Source organism: Lycium ferocissimum, chromosome 5 (genome assembly GCF_029784015.1).
Source record: "Lycium ferocissimum isolate CSIRO_LF1 chromosome 5, AGI_CSIRO_Lferr_CH_V1, whole genome shotgun sequence".
NCBI classification, from domain to species: Eukaryota; Viridiplantae; Streptophyta; class Magnoliopsida; order Solanales; family Solanaceae; genus Lycium; species Lycium ferocissimum.
Genome location: NC_081346.1, coordinates 63,608,085 through 63,624,672, shown reverse-complemented (window position 1 = coordinate 63,624,672; position 16,588 = coordinate 63,608,085). Strand labels below are relative to the sequence as shown.

The following is a 16,588-nucleotide window of genomic DNA, read 5'->3' as shown; positions in this document are numbered from 1 at the left end:
AGCTATCTGCACTTTGCGCGATCATAAAAAAAATAATAAAATAAGTTGAATACTAATGTTACTAAGTACTTTTATAAAAGGGAACTAATTTTTATTAATCACACATATTTCACAAAAGAGAATCCATAAAAAAATGTTTTAGGTTAAATATGAAACAACTTAAATAAGAAATCAGTATACGTGAACGTAAAAAATAAAATATTAAAAGAAGAATTAATGAAAAAGAAAAAATACTAAAATTAGTGGAATGGAAACTTGAGATGTGATTGCTTTTTTCTTCTTCCATGGAGGCCCTTATCTTAATTATATTTTTAGTACGATTTCTCGACACTTATGCTTTCACATTTTGTATTTCTCTAAATAAAATAAAAAATAAACTAAAAGAAGGAAATTAAATAAAATAAAAAAGCAATTTAATATACCCTATCTTTTGTGAACAATTTCCAAATCGTGCATATAAGATGCATACTCTATAATTCGAGCTGCTTAGTTTTTCACATCAATATTTTCCCTATTCCCGCTTCTTTCTCCTCTTTGCTAACTTCATTACTATTCACTTTCTCATTTTCTTCTATTCACCAATCTAAAGAATTGTGATATCAAGATCACAAAAAAATAATAAAATAGTAATTTAAATTGGGAAACGAAAGACGGTTAGAACAAAATGCATTTAAAAATAAAAATTAAAAGAGAACAAAAGAGAGAAATAACTAGTGACAAAGGATAAAAAAGGAAGGAGGTAATTAAAGTTACAAAACATGAAAGCGTATTTTCACATTCCAAATGAATTACTATATTCAATATACATTAAATTCCAAGAATTAGAGTAAGAATAATGGAGAGTAAGAGTAACTAAGAGGATTAAGAATATGTGACCGGTGGACATGTTTGTAAACGGAACAGGAGTGATATTTGTATATGACTACATAATGAGCGTTAATCATAGGAAATGAAAAGAAAACATAAAATTAGAGTTATTGAGACAATTATTCTTCAAATTACATAAGTGATAGTGATGCCTTTCTTTTGAGTCTACACGCTTCTGCTTAGTATGTTACTTGTATCCTTCTTAATAAGGCAGATCCCCTCTTTTTTGTTCTTCTCTTGCGTGCGCACCAATCCAAAGGCTAAAGGACCTTTTCTTTAGTCAATGATGAAGCTGGTTCTGAAGGATCATATAGGCCATGGCTCAGGAGTCATTCAAATCAAGGTAGCATTTACTACAATATGCAGTATATACGCAATTGAAACAACACCACAGATTTAAATAATTTAAGAAAGTGGAAAATAAGTTATCACACACACTCAAATTTAAAATGAAAAAAACTTAAGAAAAGAAGACAACATTTTGCTATGAAGCCTTGAATCACAATAATAAGAAAGTGTTATGCACGCCACGCTTTTGCCATGAAAAAGGTTCTCGCCACCACTAACTTTGTTCAAAAGATAATTTTAAAATTAGAAATTTAGAAGAAAAAAAATAATTTTCTTACATAAAGTTATAAAAGCCCGGTAATATGTTGTACATTACCATAAACTTTTTAACAATTACCACAATGAAATAAAAGTTGTCAACATAAACATAAGAATGAAGATAAATTATACCATAGACCTTAATATAATTTACTTTAGATTTATATCTTGCACAGGCTGTCAATATCTAGAACATTTGACCAAAAAGTAAAAGAAAAGAAGGCTAGCGAAATATTTAAAAGGAAAAAAATTAAATATTTAAAACTAAAAAGGATTCTATAATAGTGAAAATCTGGAATGAGATAGTATATCTTCTGAATTATGGGAGGTCAAATACAAAGAGTGCTTATATGTGCTATTAGCTACCCGTTCATGACCGTCTGAATATTTTGAACATAATGGGGAAAATCTCTTCAAATTGACTTCAGAAGGATCGTTGTATAGCATGTCACAAAACCTCGCACAGTTAAATTTAATACTCCGTGAAAGCGAGGAGCAAAAGATTCATCTACAATTCATACCACGTTTGAATAGAAATATGAATATATATCATAGCAAAGTCATCTAGTCTTCTTTCATATCATATAAAAATTAAATATTTATTGATAAAGTAAACTAAAAGTAAAGATAGAGATAGAGAGAGAGAGAGATTTGTTAATAACACAATGATATTTAGAGTATATCTCAATGATTGTGTGGGAAAAACTTGTGCCATCTAGTTGAAGACAAATCAAACAATCTATAAACAACTACATATACTTTGGCGCGCGCGCACACACAGAGAGAGACAGAGAGAGAGAGAGAGAAAAAAAATGTGAAAATTAGACTTTTAGGCATAAGCTTTCAACTGCAAAATTGAAATACCATATGACATGTGAATGGACAATTTGAGCAGAGCCAACTAATGTGGAAGGATATTAAAAAGCATAAACATTAATGTGTATTAATTTTTAAGCTTAATTGGTGATTAAATATTTGTTGACCCATGAACGGATGAAATGAGAAAAATAGGTGAAGAAGATGAAAAATCATAACGATAAATATGTATTAATTATTGAATTTAACTGGAGATAAGAATGATTTTTAAAATAGAATAACTGAGGAAAATAGGATAAAATGTCAAAAAAGAAAAAAAAAAGATAAATAGAAATGGAGGTCAAAGAGAGGTGTCATATCATCTTGTATATGCCTATCTTTATATTATATATAGATTACCATTCGTAGCTACATTTTCCATCTGTAGCTACATCCTTAACATACATCTTCTACGCCTTGTGATATATCGGTGAATCGTGTTTTCATTGGCGATTTTGGGGCGAGTCCCCGGGCCAGCCCCTGGGCAGAGCATACCAAAAACGCTGCGGGACGTAGATTCATACAGCGTACGCTCTAGAATTTGGGGCATAAGTCCCGGGCGCAAAAGCGTAAGTTCCGGGCATGAAGGCGTACGCATCGGGTGTTAATTTAATTTTTATTGCTTTAAAAGTATTTTTGTTATAGATTATGATTTTTGTTATTGTTGTACTGATATATACACTTTATGTTCTCATGTTGTAGTGATTTTCTTAAAAAACATAAATAAAGAAAGCAACTCTCACAGAAAATAGCACTGCCACAAATAGTTTTTTTTAGATGATTATGTCTGAAATTGATATGATAGAGATCTCATAGCACTATATTCCTGAAGCAACTTCATCCATTTTTTTGTCATTGCTCTTACGCTTTTTCCCCTTCTCCTTCTTTGAATATATAAATAAAAGTCAGTGCAAATATTAGTTGAGGGCAGGAAGGACTAATAGCTTTGGAGATTGATGATGAAGTGAATGAAGATTTCATTTTAAAGATTATCTAAGCTATTATCATTTTTGTGTTGTGACATTTGTCAAATAATAATTCTTTTTAATGAAACCTTTACATTTGCTTATTTTTTTGTAATAAAATTATAACATTGAAGATACATGAGACATACGCCTCATAGATCCATTGGACTTGTGCCTCGTGTCTTGGGCATACGCCTCGCCCCTTGCTGTCTAAAATGCCTCGCCTCGCGCCCCCACATTTTAAAACACTGTCGGTAAGATACAAACTTGACTGTTATCCTAGTCACTTTCCTTCGGAGGAAACCCCAAACCTCTCCTGATTCCTTCTGCTTCTGGCCAAATTGCTTGCTCGTCTTATCTTGCCGCAAAATACAGGACAGCGGCGTTCCTAATAGCTTCGTTTTTTCCATATATGAAACCTCTCCTCACATAAGATGTTGAAAAAAGGGTTTTGAAGGTGCACTTATGAACCGTATTAGAATTAGTATCTCTGTATAAATGTTAGAATTTGCAAGCGAAACATTCGAAGATTTTCCGGATCTGGACGGAGAGAACGGTGAGATTCTAATAACAACTGCTCGTCACGAAGAAGTCATATCCGAGAGTATTTCTACGGCACATTTGATGCCTCTTTACGCAAAGTTTTATTTGTTTTCAAATAACTTGTTGTCGTTTTTGATGTCTTTTGTCTTGTTGTAGGTTTTTTAGTCATGTGATGGCGATTACGTGGAAAATAGCAAGAAAAAGGGTCAAAATGTGAAGTTTAGAAGGCAGATATAGGAATCCCATTTTACGGTGAGGTTTACGGTCCGTAAAACATTATACGGACCGTATTTCTTGTCTCACACATCAGCAGAAACCCGTTCAAGACTTGTCAAGATACGGTGAGGATTTACGGACCGTGAAATATTTCATGGCCCGTGAAATCCACCGTAAAAACTGTAACAGAACTTATTGCATGAAGTGTCATTCTGCGGTGGAATTATACGGACCGTCTTTTGTACGGTGAGTAAAAGTGAAGTGTGAAAAAAGACCTAAGTTGAAGATTTCAAACTTGTACGGTGGAAATGCTTATTTTACGGACCTTATTCTTATTTTACAGTTCGTATTTCTAATGACGGGACAGTTTTGTCTTAAGTTATTTTTCATGCTTGGACCATTATAAATACAGCTTTTAGGATTTATATTCATGATTCTGACTTTTAAACTTAGTAGTGGAGCATTCAATACATAGAATATTGAAGCTTTTAAGAAGCAATCTTGCACTTTTTGTCTCCTTCTTCATTATATTTTGTAAGCTTTATGAATACTTTATCTATTATTGTCTTTTATATTATGAATATGAGTAGCTAATACCTTTAGCTAAGGTTGTCAGACCATATGTGTTAGTTATGTGATTGGGTTTTTGCATTCAAACTTCATTTGTTGTTAATGGTGTTTTCTATTAACTCTTTGAGCTTAAATGATTTTTAATGGTGGCCAACATTATTTGTGCCTAAATACTTTTATTTTGCTTGGAAAAGGAAATATAAGTTAGGAAAAGGGTTAAATAGCGAGAATTTTTGGGGCTTTAAACCCCATCTAATAGCTTGAGCTAGAAATAGGAAAGCTACTTGAAACTAGAATGGGGATTCGCATTTTTAACATTCTAAGGCGTGGAAAAGCTTAGTAATGAGATTTACCAATTTGGTTGAAAGACTTTTGGTAAAGTTAAGTAACCCATCGTTTACCACACCTAAGCATATAAAGAAGTTGAATTAATACCATTTGCATTACTTTCTTTTGGAATCACAACCTTAGTCCTTTTATCAATAGATTATCTTTTTAACAACAATTAGCGAGAAATTAGTTGACAAACTTCAAACCAATCATTATCCGTCTTTCCCTAGAAATATAGACTAATAGTCGAGCGTTACACTTAGTAAGTATATTTCTTCATTGTATTCTATGTGGAACTCGACCCCAACCTTGTTGGGTTCTATATTTGAACAACGACCGCTTTACTCCTATTTTAAAAGTGAAATTTGGGCGCATCAAGTATCACGAAGAAGCCAAACCTGCTCGAAGGAGAAAATGAGTACTTGAATAATCAAATAAACCCGAATACAGTGTATTTTTTAAAAGGATTTGAATGTATTCTTCATTTTTTGGTGTGAATACAATGGTATTTTGTATTACGCTGGAGATCCGATTGGTTTTGATTGTATTCTTCCTTTTAAAATGTATCTCATCTAGCCGGAATTCATGGCTTCTTCTCCTCTGTATCTCATATCTGAGTGTATCTATGAGTGTATTTCATCATATATATCTCATATGTATTTGGCTCATATGTCTTGTATCTTATATATATTGGCTTCTTGTGTTGTATCTGAATGTAATTTTGCTTCTTGTCTTGTATCTGAATGTATTTGGCTTCATATGTATTCTGAATGTACATAGTGTATTTGAAATACATTCAAATACAGTGAATACATCCAACTTCGCAGCAGCTCGAATACAATCAAATACATGTGACGTCAGATAAGGTTATGTTAGATACAACTGAACAAAGGTATTCAAATACACTCAAATACAACTAAAATGTCTAATGTAGCTACGAATTGTAAATATGAAAACTGTAGTTACGGATGGTTAATTGCTCCTAAAAGATAGTTATTTATGTAAGTTGCCCCTTTTTTTTAAGCCATGAATATTTTTTTTTAAACGAAGCAGACAACCCACTAGAAAAATAATGTCACGTGACTTTAAAAAAATAGGTAGAATGTTGTGCACAAAAAAGAAGTAATCACTTTTTTTTGTATTCGCCTAAAAAGAGCTTAGTTATTTTGCAATTAAAAATGACTTTCATCACTAAATTAACTTTTAATGCCGATGAAACAAACTTCTCACTTATTATTATCTTAATCATTGACAATTTCAACTTCAATTCCGTAATTCTTTTCTAGAATTTGAGTCTTGTCAATTCTGACTCCATGAACATTTTTTAAAGTCCATGTATCTCAAATTTCGCGGGGTACACCCCAAGGTTTCCGTATTTTAGTCTAGAGATTTGATCATCCAAATGAGGTTTGTAAATTAAAAATGGCTAAAATTTAATTAGCTTTGAAATGCTGGCTAAAGTTTAGTTAACGGTTAAAAAGTGACAATTTGTCTATTTCTCTCAATCTACTTTAGTTATTCTCCAAAAATTACAAAAGATACGCTAATATACCACCACATCGTATGTCTAAGTGGTTTATTCTATTACCGAGCTTCGTGCAACTACTAAAAATTAAAATATGACTAAATAATTATTTTTATAATTTGTATATCAAAAATATCTATCTTTACTATTAATTTTATATCTCTACATCAATACATCAATCGTAATATTATTGGTTGTTCCTTCATATAATTGTAATATCAAGATTGATTACTCTTTTTTTATAATCTCCGGCCACCTTTTTAACATTTCTTGTGAAGAAATTCTACAAGTACAAATAATAGATAATATATTTTTGAATTTTACAAAAATTAATAATATATAATATACTTTCAGTTAAAATGCATGAAGATTAATTTATGTTTGATAAATTAATTAAGATAAACAAAAATATTACCGCAGAGGATGACATCTCCAAGGAATCCAATTACATATACCCCTTCCATTCAACTCGTAAACTAAAAGATTCAACTATGAATGCATATTTAAAATATATACATGTGACTTCTCTATTAAAATGTACTAAAAGTTTCACAAAGTTATTAAAAAAAAAAAAAGCGAACATATCAAAGAATACAAACACTTTCTAAGCGTGATATTATAAAAATAAAGCAAGAAGATATATAATAGAGATATACACCTATGCATTTTTTTATTCAATGTTTGTTGCATTCTTTGAGATAGTTCCTACGAACTATAATAACATCCTCAAATAAGAGAAATAACTATTCTTTTTCACATATCAATAGTGTTCTTGTTGTATACCTCTGGTAATCGATATTATAATAGAGATACACCTATGAATTTTCGATTTTTATGTGTGCTGTATTCTCTAACATAGTTCCTGCGAACTGCGACAACATCCTCAAATAAGAGAAGTAACATTCCTCTTTAAACATATCAATAGTGTTTTTTTTTATACCTCCAATGATCGATACTCTAAAAATATGTGCCATAAAATGAAAAATCAATAGTCTAATGGTCATGAGGGAAAAAAAACCTTTGAAGCATAAGTGATTTGTCTAAAATATTCCACTCAATTACTTATATGTTTTCGAAAACATTTATCTCTCGTGTGCTCAAAATTATCTACGTGTTCTCTGCTATTCCCGTCTGTGTGTGAGCATGAGAAGAAAAAAAAGACCCCTCAAAAAAGTGTTGTGCAATGACTAATTCTACAAAAGGGTAAAATAGTGCATTAAGACAAAAACATTCACATGTTATCTTTCCTTCATAAAAAATAAAAAAGAAAGACAAAAACAATCATTCAACTAAACGTAAAGTTTGTACAACAGAAACACCGTAATGTAAGAATCTTACAGATCGACAACATAATTAATAAATAAACACAAAAAGGAGCTAAAAGCTTCAACAATTGACTATCCAAATAACTTAGAGTTTCTTTTTTAATCATAAATTGCTAAGAAGAATCAATTCAATTTTAAAGAAACAAACTGATAAAAATAATTCAAGGAGAAATTTAAAAATAATTTTCGCATGAATTTAATTTGAAGATGATTATGGGGATAACAGATTATGATTTATAAATTCGTAAATTTGAAGCATTTTTGGGAACGTAACACCAAGCTAAACTATCTAACAAAGAAGAAGAAAGTTAGCAATTAGTGATCTTAGACGTGGGGAGAGGGGAAATTCCTTGCTTTTACTAACAAGTTGACTGCAAATTAATCACATTTAATTACAGTGGAGGATTAAAGGGATGTTAGTGATATGTTTGATGCAGGGAGTGGGCGGGTTGTTTAATTTTACTAGTAAATTTAAGGAAAAATCTTTTCTAGCACGCTGATTTTGGCCACAATGGCCTAAATGGGGGTAGCAAAATAAATTCACGCGGATATCTAGGTCAAATCTAATAATTTATGCAAAGTCAAAGTCATTCCTATCCTTTCCTCCCAAGGTTTATCTTAATTTAAAATTTGCATGAAATCTCTCTCATTATGTTATGGTGTTGTGGCCATATTTGGGCCAAATTGACGTGGTAATTTAGCAGCTCTCTAAATTTAATATAAAGTAATCACATTAATTATAGGAGAGTGACTTGGCCTATAAAAGGTGTCATGTCATCCTCATTTAGAACAATTCTTTATTATCTTCGTAATTCATCATTGTCTTTATTGATATTAAATTATAATTATACGTAAACATTAAATTTTGTTGTAACCATATAAATATGTTGAATTCTAATAAGAAAAATTAGGTACAAAGTCAAAAAATGAGAAAAAAAAGATAAATAGAAATGTTTGTCATAAATAGGTGTCACGTTACCTTGTTTATGTCTAGCTTTCACATACCTTATTAAACCTAATGTTCTAATATATCTTAAGGGTGTCATAATTTGTATTACTACTTTCTTTTATTTAATTGAATATCTTCAGCTGGTTACAATTTTTTTTCTTTTGCTTTTCTTGGATTAGACATATTTTCGTAGCTCTCTGTAGCATTGATTGTGTCGTCGCAAAAATTGAAAAATGGTTTAATGTTATTGGACACAATTCAAACATGTTTGTTGCGACCCTCATCGTAATTGCATTTATTGTCTTTATACTTTATGAGGCGGAACACTATAGGATTAGGCTCGATGACGCTATGAGATCTAGCTAGGCGAGTCGTTAGTTATCCCCTCATGTATAATATTTAGTACGAGATGGCGTAAACTTCACGGATGGTATGTGCCACATTTGTTTGACTGAGTTTGAGCAAACTGAGTATATACGTGTTCTCCCGTGTAGCCATATATACCATCATGACTGGCTACTTATTTGGATAACTACGAACGTGACATGTCTTGAATGTCGTCGTGATTATAGTCATCTTGTGGCTTAAGAAATTTATATATTGTTGACTCTAGTTCCACTACAATAATTTTAATATGAATTACTAAAAAATAATATTTTTTGTTAAATTTAGTTATGATGGCCTGTGAATATAATTTTGCAAAGTAGAAAACTTTAGAATCAAGTAAACTTAGTTAAAAATTGTAATTGTGTGATGCGTCTGATGCACGTGCAATGCATGGAAGACCTATGTGTCACACGAAATGCATGTGCAACGTAAGCATAAGCTAGTCATACTAAATATACTCAAAGTCTCTTACTAAAATTTGGCTTTATACCACCAATTTCATTAAGCCCATTACAGTCTTCATAATTGTAGTTATACTTTGTTTACCTTTTAGGGGCATTCTATTATAATAAGCGCTATAAGGGGATGCCCGTGCGATGCACGGGCCCAACAATCGAATTGTTGGTGTACTAAATCTTAGTCTTATTAATGTACAAGTCACACAGGGACCAAGTTAAGGTTATAATAGCGATATCACAAGAAAAAAGTTGTACATAAAAGCTCTGATAGATAAAAAAAAAACGTGAAGCACACAAATATGCACATCGTTAAAGAACCCTTACAACACATCAATCGCAGAAAATCTCAATATATGGGAAACAATCTTTACAAGATCAAACAGAACTTGCAAAAATACACCATGACCTCTCCACTATTTTGCTTCAGTTACTGCACTACCAGGAACAATAGTCCCATGCTCAGATAACTTGACGAACAAGCTACTATTTCTATTAAAGATTGTTACAAATTAGCACTATCTAGTCTTCAATATGAAAAACTCACATCACAGTAAAAATTAAATATATGTGTTAACATATCAGTAGCCATCTTCATTTAGAAATTGTGAGGAGTGATGCAACTTTGACTTTACATGTTGTTCCAACTTTTGAATTGCTGTTGGTTTCCTGAGCGTCCACATTCCCTCCATGTCTTATTGGAAGCATAGCAACCTATAAACAAAAAGTAGTCTAAGGCCTCGTGATATCTACAAAGTATTGTAAACCTAATGATAGTATATTTTTGGGAGGTTAAATTATGAAACAATTACTTTGACTCTCTAAGCATGTTCTTAGAAATTATTATGGACCAACAGCCTCAACTGATTATTAGACCAAACACCTTTTAGTAGATTAAAGGTACTATCAAAGAAAAGAGATGTGTTCGGTAATAAATAATGCCAACAATGAACTCTTCAGTCACATCCAAGCGAACCCTGTTGGGAGCTATGTTGAAAGAGTTTCTTTGATTTGTGCAAATAGTAGTTAGCTCAGGGAGCTTTATAAATCAATGTCGCTAGAGTCTCCTCAATTTGAATCATTGAACAATATTAATACTAAGTTGCATATACAATCTCAGTGTTACCTAGTAAAATCTTCAAAATCAGAATAAATGAGAAACATGAGTTGTAAAGGGAAAAGTCTACGTCTATGAGGTACATGAAAAATACAAGGTATATGAAAAATACACTTACCTCCTTATCAGGGACAAATCGCAGGTCAGATCACCAGCAACCTCGATTACTAAGTTCCTCCATAGATTCTTCTCATCTGATATTACAAATAAAAGTTTAAAACACAATCAAGTTTTTTCACAATGTAGATGCAACATATATACCAGGACTCTCAAAACGTTTATTAATTAGTGGTCCTTTTGTGTTATCAATACATAAAGAATCACACAAATTCTTTTGCAATCAACAGTCCAAGGAACTGCTAAATCTAATCAAGCTATGAAACAAAGCTTATTAGCCCATCATATTTATAAATCTAATCAACAGCCCGACTTTGACATGCCAGGCTCTTAATAGTAGATCCCTCACCTTTTCACTTTATAATTAATCATCCAAACTCATTCAGCAATCTCTGAATTCTCACAAACATCTATTGTTCCTAATAGTATAGAATCTCTGAAAACATAAAGTAACTCAGATCTACTCACATAGTTTGTCCATCTAATATAATATTTTCATGATCCTTTACTTGCATAGAAAAGTTTTAATCTGACACATAATAAAGAAAAAGTGGAGCAACATAGTAAATATGCTAAAGAAAGGAACTGAGCAAAATAAGAGAAGAACATAGCAAAATGTAAAGAAAGAAAAGCATTATAGAAAATCATAGAAATGCTATATTACAAGTTAACCATGGAAATAGGTCACTCATTTCCCCTTTTTGGGACCTATCATCTTCTAATTAGAGAGAACTTAAAGCATGTGTTTGGTGGGATCACTATATCTATTTTTACAGTTGGACTTACAAAGATTTGTAAACTACATCACTAATCTTAACTATATTTTTTTTATCTCACCAATATTCTTTTTGAAAAATAAGAAATGCCGGTCTCTTTCATGTCCATCACATTATAAGGAAGTTATACAACTTCATTTTTAAAAAACTTCATACTTCTTGATTTTAGAGGGTACCTTCAGAGTAGATGTTTCTCTAGAATTTTTAAAAACCTTTCAATAGGCGAAAAATGTAAACTAATGCACATACTGTACACATGATACTTCAAATAGTAACAACTGTGTGCTTTATCTTGACTGAATGTACTTATTAAGCACAAAAATTGACTTCGCATTATCGTATCACCGTTATAACAACATGGATCTATTATATAAAGATGGCATATTGCAAGAAATTGTAGCCCCAACCTACTAATAGAGTGTGCAGCTAAATGAACACTGGATTTCTGCTAAAGTTGAGGAAGTCAAAGGGCAAATGCTTTACCCATATTGTTTGGTTCATTTGTACTTGCAGTAGACAGTTTGCTTTATTGTCCTTTCACAATCCTGACCAAACATCCAACATAACCATCAAAATCAAATACGGTGATGGTAAACAGCAAAAGTTTGGGACTATTTGGTAAATACACAGATACCTCTCCAATCCAGAAGTAATGTTACCAATAAATAGTAATCATGAAAATTATAGTCCATCATCAAGCACTCATAATATAAAACATGTTTTATTGTGAAACCAAAAAGGCAACCAAAGTTCACCAAGCACATTAAATTTTTTAATTGAATTGCGAAATTCATCCGAAGAAGGCATAACTGCTGGAGACGTGCTTTCAAATCATCACCAACCAACATCAATTCCATTTTTGAAAGCAGCAGGCAAGGTATCCCTATGGGCCATATTATTGAACATCTTATGCGCATTCGATGCATCTCCTGTTTTTCCTCCCTGCATAGCTGCAGAGGGATGCCTTTGCCCAATTGTACATTAACTGTCATTTAACAGTCACTTGGTGCTATCAAGTACTTATTTCCTCTAAAAAGAAGCCTCCTTTCATAGAGTCAAAATGTATTATCACGAACACCATTTGTGATCCAGTTCTCCATTAATGTACTTGTAACAGTGAGGTCAAAGACATATCGTGTGGGAACAAGTGTTATCACCTGAGACGGTTTTGAGTACTTTATTGTCCTTTCTCTCAAGTTATGCTGTTCTATTTGCACTACAAGCATATTTGGATGGAACAGTGTGAGAAAATCACAAAATTACATATCAAAATTAAACAAATATAACCGAACCTACATGTGAAGCAACACATTCAAAATCCATACGGAATAAAGAATAGAGGACAAAAAAGAGTGAAGTTAAAAGGCAAAATATACGTTTCAAATCAGCTATCTAGTCTAAAGCATCAAAGATTTGCATTAGCCAACAATAGTCAACTATAAATGATACATGTGAAATATAAGCAAAATTTGTAAGCAATCAAAACGAAACTCACAGCCACAGGAATAGCAGAACAATTGAATAAACAACTATTACAACATAGAAACCAAACGACAATGAAAAATTACAAAAAGTGTGGGTAATAGGAACACCAAAGAGATAGTATCACGGGTCTTACATAGTACACACGTCCTTCAGAATGAACGAAGAGGAATTAAAATGGAACCACGTGTTTGCTCTTTGAAGTTAGAGGGATGCAAATAGAATTTGGTCAGAATATATCAATTTGTTCCAGCATAACGAAATGTACAAACAGAAAATAAATGATGTACAATCAAAGTAAACTTTTGAAATTCCATAACTAACCCTGTTTGTCCTCCCAACTCCCATTTGTATATAGTAAAATATAATAATGACTCTATCAAACGAGTCATCATTCTATTTCTTTATGTACAATATTTATTAGTACAAGGTGACATAAACTTCGCATATGATACTTGTCACATCTAGTTGACTGAGTTTGAACGGATTGAGTATATGCATCCTTCTGTGCAATTATATATTTCTTCATGTTTGCATTTTAATTGAGATGCTTAGGCAATAATCTGTCCAAATTGTCGTCATGATTATAGCCATCTTGTGGCTTATGATATTTATATCTTCTTAAATCTAATTCTAATGTAATAATTGTGATTTATATTATAAAAAAATAATAGTTTTTATTAAAGAAATTTCAAGAATCAAGTAAATTTTTTATAGGGTAACTTACATAAACCACTGCGTTTTAAAAGCTTTTAACAATCCGTAACTACATTTTATGTATTTAAATTTCGGAGCTAGTTTAGGACAATTCGTTGTATTTGAGTGTATTTGAATACACACAGTGTTCATGCAACCTTAATTTCTTTGAATACATGTGTATTCAACTAGATTGAATTCCAGTGAATTTAAATACACGACGGAGTCGTGTATTCCAGTGTATTTGTATATTGATCTATCCTTTTGTCTTTGACTGTATTTGAATGTATTCGAGCTCCGATCACCAAGGTCGATCCCGAACGTCGCAAGGTTGAATGTATTCAACTGTATTTGAATATATTTGTGCTGTCACCGGCTAGTATTTCATTGACATAGAGTGTATTTGGGTGTATTCAGAACGTAAGTAGACTTTATCAAACAATGACATGGGTAAATTTTTATACAAACAACAAAATTTCAGATACGCTGTGTTTACTCAAAAAAAAATTGTATATTGATCATTCAAACAATACATACAGTCAAATACATCTAGTTTTGCCCAAAAATATAATCAACAAAATACATACAACTTGTATTTACACTAAAAAATGACGAATCCACTCAAATACATGCAGATCTGAGATACAAGAAGGAGAAGAAGCCGTGGATTCCAGCTAGACTAATACACTCAGATCTACAAAATAAAGTGTATTTATACTAAAATGAAGAATTCGCTATATACACTGTATTTTAGAAGCTCTTAGGCTTATATCAAGCCTGAGATTGTAAGATACACTGTATTTTGGGAGCTATATCAAGCCTAAGATTGTCAGATACACTGTATTTTAGGAGCTATATCAAGCCTGAGATTGTCTCCACTTCTCAAAAACAAAAACTCAAATCTGTTTGCCGCCGCCGCCGTTTCAAATATGAAAATGGTGAACTCAAATGGATTTTCAGATTTTTCTCACTTCGTGTCACCCAAATGTCTTAGCTAGGGTTGACAATGTTTTCTTTAGCAATATGTGATTCCAAAGCAGCAATATAGACTTCAACAACAATTCCTTACTGATTTCAGATTTTACACTTCGGGTGTGTTTGGCATGAAGAGAGAGGGAACAGGGAGAGAGAGGTGAGGGAGAAGAGAGATATGGGAGGCGAGGGAAAATCAATTGAAAATGGAATACTATTGAGATACAGGGGTATCTTTCACTGGGTATAGCACTAGTTACGAGGTGTAAATTAGAAAAAGATTATAGCTACGAAAAGTAAATAAAATAAAGAGTGATTATTATCCATAAATAACTCGTAGAGTTAGCTATACCGTGTGAAATTTTCAATTTTATATTGTAACTCTTTCGTGTGTTTCCATTACACATTTAGTAGTCCGTATTATTCTTTTAAGTACAAATGAGATTAGGCTTGATCAAAGGTGCATATCAAATGTTTCATACTTAGATTTCAAAATTTTCACTTTTAATTTTGTTAATCTAGAACATTTGAATCTTTATGTAATTTATGGAGTATTTTTTTAGTTTTTTTTTTTTTTTTTTTAAATAGTAAAATATACTTAAAATTTGCAATTCCAAAATCAACCTACATCAAGAAAAAAAATTGACAAAATTTTAGTTTGGTTTCAGGGGTTACTTGTCGTAAATCACGGTAATAACTTTATTTTAATTAAATAAAATCAATCAAACCAAATGATGACAGGTAATCACTGACCACTCTTGCGATACCTGCTTAAACAACAAAATCGTTGGTTATTGTTGAAAATAACAAGTATAATTGTTTTGTAAAATAGCATAAACGGTCTTAGAAGGCCCAACAACCTCTTATTCGGACACTGCTGCATATTTTCTTTTTCCGGCTCCAATAATAATTACAATTGTAGTTTGTACGTGTCTTGTTTACAATTGTGTTTTGGAGGTTGCGAGGGTGAATGGAAGGTGTTGTATACATTGAAAAATATGGCTTGACACGTGGCATTAGCAGAGAGGAACATGTGGCAAATGAAGTCGAGCAATGCAGTGACAGTTGATTAGATCGGGAAAAGCGATCCCGTGTGAGCTCGCATCAAATCAATCGGAGCAGGTGGTACGGGTCATTTAAGAAGAATTAGTGTTACACTAGCAGATCAGGATTCGAAGAGGCGTTACGTTTGCATTAACAATAACATTTATTGATTATGATTGCTCATTATTAAGATATATTTACACCCCAAGGTGTTACACCCCGTAGTTTCTGTACGTTGAGATTCGTTAGGTATTAGCTATTCAATTGGACATCCATTATTGTGAGAAGATACAAGATCATAGGTGCTCGTGTTACGATTATAAGAGTCCGAGTTCGCGTAACGAGGTTATAGGAGGATTGGAAAACCGGTGAACTAAGGAGACTAAGCTTGAGGGCTTTGAAGGAAAGTTGGGCAAGGTTTGGTACGGAAATTTTGGTCTAACCGGAAGAAGAATATGTTTTAGTATATTAAGAGTTTTTGAAGAAACAAAAGTCGAAAGTGATGTTCGAAGTCTAGTTTCCAACGCAATAAATCGCTCCTCGAACAGGGACATCGGTAAGGAGATATGAACGTTACAAGTCGGGAATTTTGGCACCAAGAAATGTTCGCGCGGGCCAGAGGCCAACGACGTGACGAACGCGCCATTACGAGGCGCGAACGCGCTGAACTATTTTGAGGCTCGGGTTCAGGATGAAGTTTATATTATAAGAATGTAATAATAACCTAGATATGACAATTGGAGACCATATGGGGTGAATTGGTTCATATGGCACTTGACGAAAGCCCTTTC

At 32.4% G+C, this 16,588-nt stretch overlaps 1 long non-coding RNA gene across 2 annotated transcripts; it reads right to left on the bottom strand.

Moving 5' to 3' along the window:
• Window positions 1–9,941: 9,941 nt before the first annotated feature.
• LOC132058462 (uncharacterized) lies at window positions 9,942–13,171 on the bottom strand. 2 transcript variants are annotated; one of them, XR_009415312.1, is made up of 4 exons: window positions 13,099–13,171; window positions 12,761–12,819; window positions 12,087–12,148; window positions 9,942–10,904 (listed from the first exon to the last, which is right to left on the bottom strand). It is a non-coding gene; the product is annotated as an uncharacterized LOC132058462 (long non-coding RNA). The 2 variants fall into 2 exon arrangements; XR_009415313.1 differs by lacking the exon at window positions 12,761–12,819 and having other exon boundaries at window positions 13,099–13,158.
• Window positions 13,172–16,588: the final 3,417 nt, after the last annotated feature.